The sequence below is a fragment of the Oncorhynchus kisutch genome, linkage group LG11, assembly GCF_002021735.2.
Source record: "Oncorhynchus kisutch isolate 150728-3 linkage group LG11, Okis_V2, whole genome shotgun sequence".
NCBI classification, from domain to species: domain Eukaryota; kingdom Metazoa; phylum Chordata; class Actinopteri; order Salmoniformes; family Salmonidae; genus Oncorhynchus; species Oncorhynchus kisutch.
In genome coordinates this window covers 75,507,747-75,517,518 of record NC_034184.2, presented here as the reverse complement: position 1 = coordinate 75,517,518, position 9,772 = coordinate 75,507,747, and positions in this window count along the sequence as shown.

Below are 9,772 nucleotides of genomic sequence, written 5' to 3'. Positions count from 1 at the left end.
AGTAGCCTCATGCTTACTACCGGGCCTGATCTTTTACCGGGCAGGAGTGGATAAAGTGGCCCGCTCTACCACAGTAGAGACAGAGTCCTTGGGATCTCCGCCTCTCCCTCTCTTCCCGGGAGAGGCGAGCTCTCCCCAGCTGCATGGGTTCGTGAGCGGAGGCTGAACTGGGCGTGTTCCCGCCGCTGGCATGCCAGCCCTCCGTGTCGTTATACGGTCTGTTAGGGCATGCTCGGTGGCCAATACGACTCAGACGAGCGTCGACCCTCAAGGCTAGTTCCACTAGTCCATTTAAATTCCTGGGAAGGTCCAGAACATAAATCTCCTTCTGGATCCGGTCCTCCAGCCCATGCAGGAACATGTCCCACTGCGCCTCCTCGTTCCACTGACACTCTGCGGCCAGAGTGCGGAATTGGATGGAGTATTCCGATACTGAACAGTCTCCTTGGCGAAGGTCAGCGAGTAGTCTGGCCGCCTCCCTACCCGCCACGGCCCGATCGAAGACCCTTCTCATCTCCTCGGAGAGTGTCTGGAAAGAGGTGCAGCATGGGTCCTGGTTCGCCCACACCGCCGTTCCCCAAAGAGCCGCTTTGCCTGATAGCAGTGTGAGTACGAATGCTACCTTAGACTGTTCACGGTTGAAGGTCCGTGGCTGCAACGAGAATTGCATGGAACATCTCGTAAGAAAAGCTCTGCAATAGTCAGGATCACCTGAATAACCCTCTGGTGTCGGTAGCCGTGGCTCTAGCTGGGAATCCGGCTCTGGCGGGGCGGGTTGAACTGCCGGTGTAGGTGGCGCAGCGAGACCCCTCAGATGTTGTAATTGTTGGGTCAGCTGGGATACCTGCGTCACAAGGGCTTGTACTGCCTGACCTGTGCTGGAGATGTTCTCCTCTTGTTGATCCATTCTCGTGATACTGCGGGAAATGAATTCGGTCAGACTCGTTGAACTCGCTGCATCCATGGTCTGGTCAGATCGTTCTGTGACAATACAGAGGCGGATGCAAGATGCAAGCAACGATGGTTTAATGAATACAGTTTACAGCAGCAACAGGACAGACTGACTGTACTCAGACGGAATCCGACCCAGGGACTAGGGCGCATCTTCCGATGAAAGCGTGCTGAGAAATCCAGGGGAGTGTGTCCGGATGTGTAGGAGGGAGCACAGCAGATAATCCACACAAGGGCGGTGAGAGATGAGTACGGACACACGACACAAACTCAGAGAAGTAACAACGATCTGACAACAAGAAACACTGGTTACAGAACATATAAAGGGAAGATAAGTGATTCCAGCTGGCACAGACAATCAGGCCGAGATTGGGAACCACGCCCACACAAACACGAGAGAGAGAGAGAGAGAGAGAGAGAGAGACAGGCAGTGGATTCATGAACCGTGACAATAAAGGCTTTCAATATTTCGCTACATATCATGATCTATGTATTTTTTCAAACTGTTACATTTCACCCCAAGCCCTGTTACAACTGACCCAGGAAGTGCGGGAAACTGTTACATTTCAACCAAAGCCCTGTTACAACTGACCCAGGAAGTGCGGGAAACTGTTACATTTCACCCCAAGCCCTGTTACAACTGACCCAGGAAGTGAGGTAAACTCTTACATTTCACCCCAAGCCCTGTTACAACTGACCCAGGAAGTGCGGTAAAACTGTTACATTTCACCCCAAGTCCTGTTACAACTGACCCAGGAAGTGGGGTAAATTGTAACCTTTCACTCCTTGTATTTGAGACAAAGTCACGACTTGTGTGTTTGATTTTGTGACAATACAGAGGCGGATGCAAGATGCAAGCAACGATGGTTTAATGAATACAGTTTACAGCAGCAACAGGACAGACAGACTGTACTCAGACGGAATCCGACCCAGGGACTAGGGCGCATCTTCCGATGATAGCGTGCTGAGAAATCCAGGGGAGTGTGTCCGGATGGGTAGGAGGGAGCACAGCAGATAATCCACACAAGGGCGGTGAGAGAAGAGCACGGACACACGACACAACCTCAGAGAAGTAACAACGATCTGACAACAAGAAACACTGGTTACAGAACATATAAAGGGAAGATAAGTGATTCCAGCTGGCACAGACAATCAGGCCGAGATTGGGAACCACGCCCACACAAACACGGGAGAGAGAGAGAGAGAGAGAGAGAGAGAGAGAGTGAGAGAGAGAGAGAGAGAGAGAGAGAGAGAGAGAGAGAGAAAGAAAGAAAGAGAAAGAGAAAGAGAGAGGGAGGCAGTGGATTCATGAACCGTGACAATACCCCCCCCCCCCCTAGGAACGCCTCTTGGCGTTCCCAGGCAAATTTACCTGTCGATTGAAATCATCGATAAGGGAGTGATCCAGAATGTCCCTAGCAGGTACCCAACTTCTCTCCTCCGGGCCGTAACCCTCCCAGTCCACCAGGTACTGGAATCCGCGTCCCCTCCTTCTAGAGTCCAAAATACGATTGACAGAAAAGGTGGGTTCCCCATCAACAAGTCGTGGCGGCGGGGGAACCGGGACCGGCGGGTTAATGCGTGCCTGAAACACAGGTTTTATTTTAGACACATGAAAGGTAGGATGAATTCTCCTATACGCCGGAGGAAGCTTGAGCCGGACCGCCACCGGACTAATGATCCTGGTGACTTTGAACGGGCCGATAAATTTGGGGGCAAGCTTGTTCGAAACGGATCGGAGTGGAATGTTCTTAGTAGAAAGCCACACTCTTTGGCCAACGACGTATACCAGAGGCTTCGACCGGTGGCGATCGGCCTTAGCCTTGGTGCGCGCCCCCACCCGGAGAAGAGTCTCACGGGCTCTGCTCCATGCGTGATGGCACCTCTGGATGAAAGCGTGAGCGGAGGGAACAGTGACCTCGGACTCCGTACTGGGAAAGATAGGTGGCTGGTAACCTAAACTACACTCAAACGGAGAGAGACCCGTGGCTGACACTGGCAACGAATTGTGAGCGTACTCAACCATAGAGAGTTGTTGACTCCAGGAAGAGGGATTCTTAGAAACCAAACATCGCAACACTCTCTCCAAATCTTGGTTGGCCCTCTCCGTTTGACCGTTGCTCTGGGGATGAAACCCTGAAGACAGGCTGACACTCGCTCCCAGTAACCTACAAAACTCTTGCCAAAACTTGGACACAAATTGGGGCCCCATGTCAGAAACTACGTCCATCGGCAGGCCATGTAAGCGAAAGACGTGATCCACGACAGTTACCGCTGTCTCCTTGGCAGATGGTAATTTAGGCAAGGGAATAAAATGAGCCGCCTTCGAGAACCGGTCCACCACGGTCAAAACAACCGTCTTGCCCTGGGAGGGCGGGAGGGCGGTAACAAAATCTAGCGCGATGTGGGACCAGGGTCTCGAAGGGACCGACAGCGGTTGGAGTAACCCATCTGGGGGTCGATTAGAAGTCTTCCCAGTGGCACAAACCGAGCAAGCCAAGACAAAACTGTGAATGTCACGAGCCATCAGTGGCCACCAAAAGCGTTGCTTAACCAAAAAGCTAGTGCGGCTGACTCCTGGATGACACGCTACGTTGGAGCAATGCCCCCACCGAATAACATCGGACCGACACCCCTCCGGCACAAACAACCGATTAGGCGGGCAACCGGGCGGAGGCGTTACCCCTTCTAAGGCCGTTTTGACCCTCGATTCAACCTCCCATGTGAGTGTGGAGACCACTAGGGTACCGGGTAGGATGCACTCGGGAGTGGATGGGCGTTCGGAATGGTCAAAAATGCGAGAAAGGGAATCGGGTTTGACATTCTTGGAACCCGGGCGATACGAGAGAGAGAAGTCAAAACGTCCGAAAAAGAGTGCCCACCGCGCCTGCCTGGAGTTGAGTCGCTTGGCGGTTCTGATATATTCTAAATTCTTGTGATCGGTCCAAACTATAAAAGGTACCCCCGAACCCTCTAACCAATGGCGCCACTCCTCCAGTGCTAACTTCACTGCCAACAACTCTCTGTTGCCAATGTCGTAGTTGCGTTCCGCAGGTGATAACCGATGGGAAAGGAACGCGCAAGGGTGCATCTTGTCGTCAGAAGAGGAACGTTGGGAAAGTACCGCACCTACCCCCACCTCTGAAGCGTCCACCTCCACCACAAACTGACGCGAGGGATCGGGAGCTATGAGGATGGGAGCCGAAACAAAGCGGCTCTTGAGTTTGGCGAATGCAGCCTCGGCTGTATCGGACCACCTGAACGTCACTCTGGGGGAGGTTAAGGCGGTAAGAGGAGCGACTATCTGGCTAAAGTTGCGAACGAAACGCCGGTAGAAATTGGCGAATCCCAGAAACCTCTGTAGGGCCTTACGGGAATCTGGGCTTGGCCAATCCACCACAGCCTTAACCTTGTCAGGATCCATGCGAATACCTTCAGTCGAGACGATGTAACCTAGGAATGGAACGGATTGTGCATGAAAAATGCATTTCTCCGCCTTGACAAAAAGTCCATTCTCCAACAACCTCTGAAGCACTCGTCTGACGTGCTGAACGTGTTCCTGGAGAGAAGAAGAAAAAATCAGTATGTCATCCAGGTAAACATATATGAACTGATCAATCATATCTCTCAGCACGTCATTGACGAGTGCCTGGAAAACCGCTGGGGAGTTGGATAGCCCAAAAGGCATGACCAAATATTCGAAGTGCCCTCTGGGGGTGTTAAACGCGGTCTTCCATTCGTCCCCCCCCCCTTATGCGAACCAAATGATATGCATTCCGTAAATCCAACTTAGTGAACACGGATGCTCCCTGTAACCTTTCAAAGGCTGAGGACATCAACGGTAAGGGATAGGTATTCTTCACTGTGATGTTATTCAACCCACGGTAATCAATGCAAGGACGCAGAGAACCGTCCTTCTTCCCCACAAAGAAGAACCCCGCCCCCGCTGGAGAAGAGGAAGGACGAATGAATCCAGATGCCAGAATCAGAGATGTATCTCTCCATAGCCTCCCTCTCAGGGACAGAGAGTGAATATAACTTGCCTTTAGGCAGAGACTCACCTGGCAATAATTCTATTGCACAGTCATAGGGACGATGCGGAGGAAGAGAAGCAGCACGGGACTTACTGAACACCTCCTTCAGGTCGAGGTATTCAACGGGCACGTTAGACAAATCCACTGCCTCCTCTAGAAACACAGAATCAGACACAGACGAACAAGCAGACACCAAACAGGACTCAAGGCACTTGTTACTCCACATGGATATAGAGTTATGACCCCAGTCAACTCTGGGGTTGTGTTGGGTGAGCCAAGGGTGGCCGAGAACTAATGGTGCAAGGGGTGAGTCCATGAGTAGAAATGATAGTGTCTCAGTGTGATTGCCAGAAGTGATGAGTGTGATAGGTTCAGTGGTGTGAGAAATGTTGGGGAGTTCTTGACCATTGAGAGCGTTGACGGATATCTTGTGCGAGAGTGAGGTGATAGGAATCTGGAGTTTGTGAGCGAGCTTGAAGTCCATGAAATTACCCTCTGCTCCTGAGTCCAGTAAGGCTTGGGTGTCGTGCGTGTGGGTGGCCCATCTTAGTCTTACCGGGAGGAGAGTAGATGATGAGGTCTTCTCTGTGGTGACACCACCCGATAGTAGCCTCATGCTTACTACCGGGCCTGATCTTTTACCGGGCAGGAGTGGATAAAGTGGCCCGCTCTACCACAGTAGAGACAGAGTCCTTGGGATCTCCGCCTCTCCCTCTCTTCCCGGGAGAGGCGAGCTCTCCCCAGCTGCATGGGTTCGTGAGCGGAGGCTGAACTGGCCGTGTCGTTATAAGGTCTGTTAGGGCATGCTCGACACTCAAGGCTAGTTCCACTAGTCCATTTAAATTCCTGGGAAGGTCCAGAACATAAATCTCCTTCTGGATCCGGTCCTCCAGCCCATGCAGGAACATGTCCCACTGCGCCTCCTCGTTCCACTGACACTCTGCGGCCAGAGTGCGGAATTGGATGGAGTATTCCGATACTGAACGGTCTCCTTGGCGAAGGTCAGCGAGTAGTCTGGCCGCCTCCCTACCCGCCACGGACCGATCGAAGACCCTTCTCATCTCCTCGGAGAGTGTCTGGAAAGAGGTGCAGCATGGGTCCTGGTTCGCCCACACCGCCGTTCCCCAAAGAGCCGCTTTGCCTGATAGCAGTGTGAGTACGAATGCTACCTTAGACTGTTCACGGTTGAAGGTCCGTGGCTGCAACGAGAATTGCATGGAACATCTTGTAAGAAAAGCTCTGCAATAGTCAGGATCACCTGAATAACCCTCTGGTGTCGGTAGCCGTGGCTCTAGCTGGGAATCCGGCTCTGGCGGGGCGGGTTGAACTGCCGGTGTAGGTGGCGCATCGAGACCCCTCAGATGTTGTAATTGTTGGGTCAGCTGGGATACCTGCGTCGCAAGGGCTTGTACTGCCCGACCTGTGCTGGAGATGTTCTCCTCTTGTTGATCCATTCTCGTGATACTGCGGGAAATGAATTCGGTCAGACTCGTTGAACTCGCTGCATCCATGGTCTGGTCAGATCGTTCTATGACAATACAGAGGCGGATGCAAGATGCAAGCAACGATGGTTTAATGAATACAGTTTACAGTAGCAACAGGACAGACAGACTGTACTCAGATGGAATCCGACCCAGGGACTAGGGCGCATCTTCCGATGATAGCGTGCTGAGAAATCCAGGGGAGTGTGTCCGGATTGGTAGGAGGGAGCACAGCAGATAATCCACACAAGGGCGGTGAGAGAAGAGCACGGACACACGACACAACCTCAGAGAAGTAACAACGATCTGACAACAAGAAACACTGGTTACAGAACATATAAAGGGAAGATAAGTGATTCCAGCTGGCACAGACAATCAGGCCGAGATTGGGAACCACGCCCACACAAACACGGGAGAGAGAGAGAGAGAGAGAGAGAGAGAGAGAGAGAGAGAGAGAGAGAGAGAGAGAGAAAGAGAAAGAGAAAGAGAGAGGGAGGCAGTGGATTCATGAACCGTGACAGATTTAGAGTGGTAATACCTATATCCATTTGTAGTAGACAGATGGAAGCTGTTGCTATCACATGTTGAATGTAGTAATGATGGGGTTCGTTTCCTTGTTCCTTGTCAATCATTGGCTCGTTGGTGAAATTAGCATTAATGACAATATCTTTAATTAAATCATTCAAATACCTATATAAATGCAATTGCAGACAGAAGTTGACACCAGGAACATAGCACGCATGTTTCCGAGTAAGTTCTGCAAAATGTAAAAGGTCACAAGTTATTTTATTAAACCCGAAGTCCAACCCTTGTGTTGTCACTGCATACGTCATTACTATCTACTCATCAGACCAAGGCCATGCATACACAACTATATAAACTTGCAAGAGATATACAATAGTGTTTTCTAAGGCCTAGGTCAAAAATGTCCACTCCCCAAGTTGATTTATTGTGAAATGTCTGACTAGTCTCTTATCTCCTACACTCCCCTGCAGAGTTCTGTATTTTAGGCCTACACTATGAGGAACAAATTATAGTCCACCAACTTTCCAGTGGCACTCATCTATTCAAACACATTTTTCCCGCAATTATATTTAGACATTTTTCAAAATACCTTCTAGCCACTGCCTGCTGTTCATTGACAGGCACAACTCAACAATCAGCTGTTTGATATTTGCCACATGGGCTGCTCAATGAGTAGGAAATTATAGTTCACCAACTTTCCAGTGTTACTCATCTATTCAAAGAGATTGGATGGGCTGCTCGACTGTAAACTAGGCCTATATGCTCATATTGTGACAAAACACAATCTACAGCATTTAAAATAAATAGCTATTATTTCTCTATGGCTAAATTAGGCTGGTATAGCATTTTCAATGATTTCAGTTATATGTACAGAGACAGGAGTAATTATACAATTTGGCAAATGTAATTCTATTTATCTGCAGCACTTCCAGCACCCCTTCCTGCATCGCTATGATTTATTCCATATGCTGTTATTATTATTATTAATAATAATTTAATCGATTTTGGTCAATAACCCCATCTAAGGTTATTGTGTAGGTAGCCCTACTGTTACAGTACATCTGACATTGATTGATTTATCAAGATGAGTTGTCTCAAAGCAGCACAATAAGGCTGTCCCAATGATCAGTTGACCACACATGGCAGTTGCTTTACATTGATTAAAACCAGTGGTATAGTGCTATTTGTTTAGGTAGCCTACCAGAGAACCATTTTTATTATTATTATTAGGCCATCATTTCTGAATGAAATTTGTTACCAAAGAAGACGATTGTATAAAATAATTGTAGAATACACTTACAATGCATCATCCAAATTGCATTACTACCTATGCCTACACATGCCGCAAGTATGGAAAATGTTAAAAGGTATTTTAAGTATTTTTTAAATACATATTTTACAGGACGTTGAAAAGGCATATTTTATGTTGGTCATTACAGAAGACTAACAAATTCATTCAAGAGCAGAGTTTTCCTGTTGCGTGTAGTGATCTTTAGCCACTTCCACCCAGGCAAAGTGTCATACACTGATTATACCAATTTGGACAGTAAATCCCCATTTTGCCCTCAGGACAGCCTCAATTCATCGGGGCATGGACTCTACAAGGTGTCGACAGCATTCCAAAGGGAGGCTGTACATTGTTGACTCCAATGCTTCCCACAGTTTGTTTCAAGTTGGCTGGATGTCCTTTGGGCGGTGGACCATTCTTGATGTACACGGGAAACTGTTGAGCATGAAAAACCCAGTAGCGTTACAGTTCTTGACATAAACTGGTGGCCTGGCACCTACCACCATAACCTGTTCAAAGGCACTTACATCTTTTGTGTTGCCCATTCATCTTCCGAATGGCACACATACACAATCCATGTCTCAGTTGTCTCAAGGCCTAAACAGTCCTTCTTTAGCCTGTCTCCTCTCTTTTATCTGCACCGATTGAAGTGGGTTTAATAAGGGACATCAATAATTGATCAATAAACTTCAAACAATAAGCTTTTTCCTATATTTCGCCTGGTCAGTCTGTCATGGAAAGAGGTGTCTTTAATGTTTTCTAAACTCAGTGCGTATGAATCATCATGTGATCATGTTAGGGACTATTAGGTCTCAACAAAGTCTCTGTGATTTTTTTGAACAATTTTATAAGAGGAATCAGTGATTCAACAACAGATTGGACAGGCTAAGCTGGTTTATCAATGTAAATGAATGGGTGTGTGGTATGATTAGAGGCATGAAGGAAGTGTAGTCATTCAGGTCTGACTGGAGTCTTTATTTTAGATTGTGATTTTAGTTAGAGGTTAGGTGCTGTGGGTGTGGAGGGTGGAGGACCGAGGAAGACCACAATGACAGAATAGACTCAGGTTAATATTAACAATAATAACAATAATAACAGGTTAATATTAACAATAATAACAGGTTAATATTAACAATAATAACAGGTTAATATTAACAATAATAACAGGTTAATATTAACAATAATAACAGGTTAATATTAACAATAATAACAGGTTAATATTAACAATAATAACAGGTTAATAACACTCTGATATAAACAAAGGGCCTACTCACTTTCCCAGGGTATCTGACTATTGGGGAGAATAGGAGTCTGTGTTTGAATCCCTTCTTGTCCAGATGCTCACTTAACGTGTGTTTATTGTTTGTTCTCAGAGGATTGTGGCCTGCCCTGCAGCTTCCTGCCTGGCAGTGATGAAGTCATCCACTGGCTGAAACCAGAAGACAAGGACCTGTCCGTCCACTCCTACTACTACAGTACAGATCAGCTCAAAC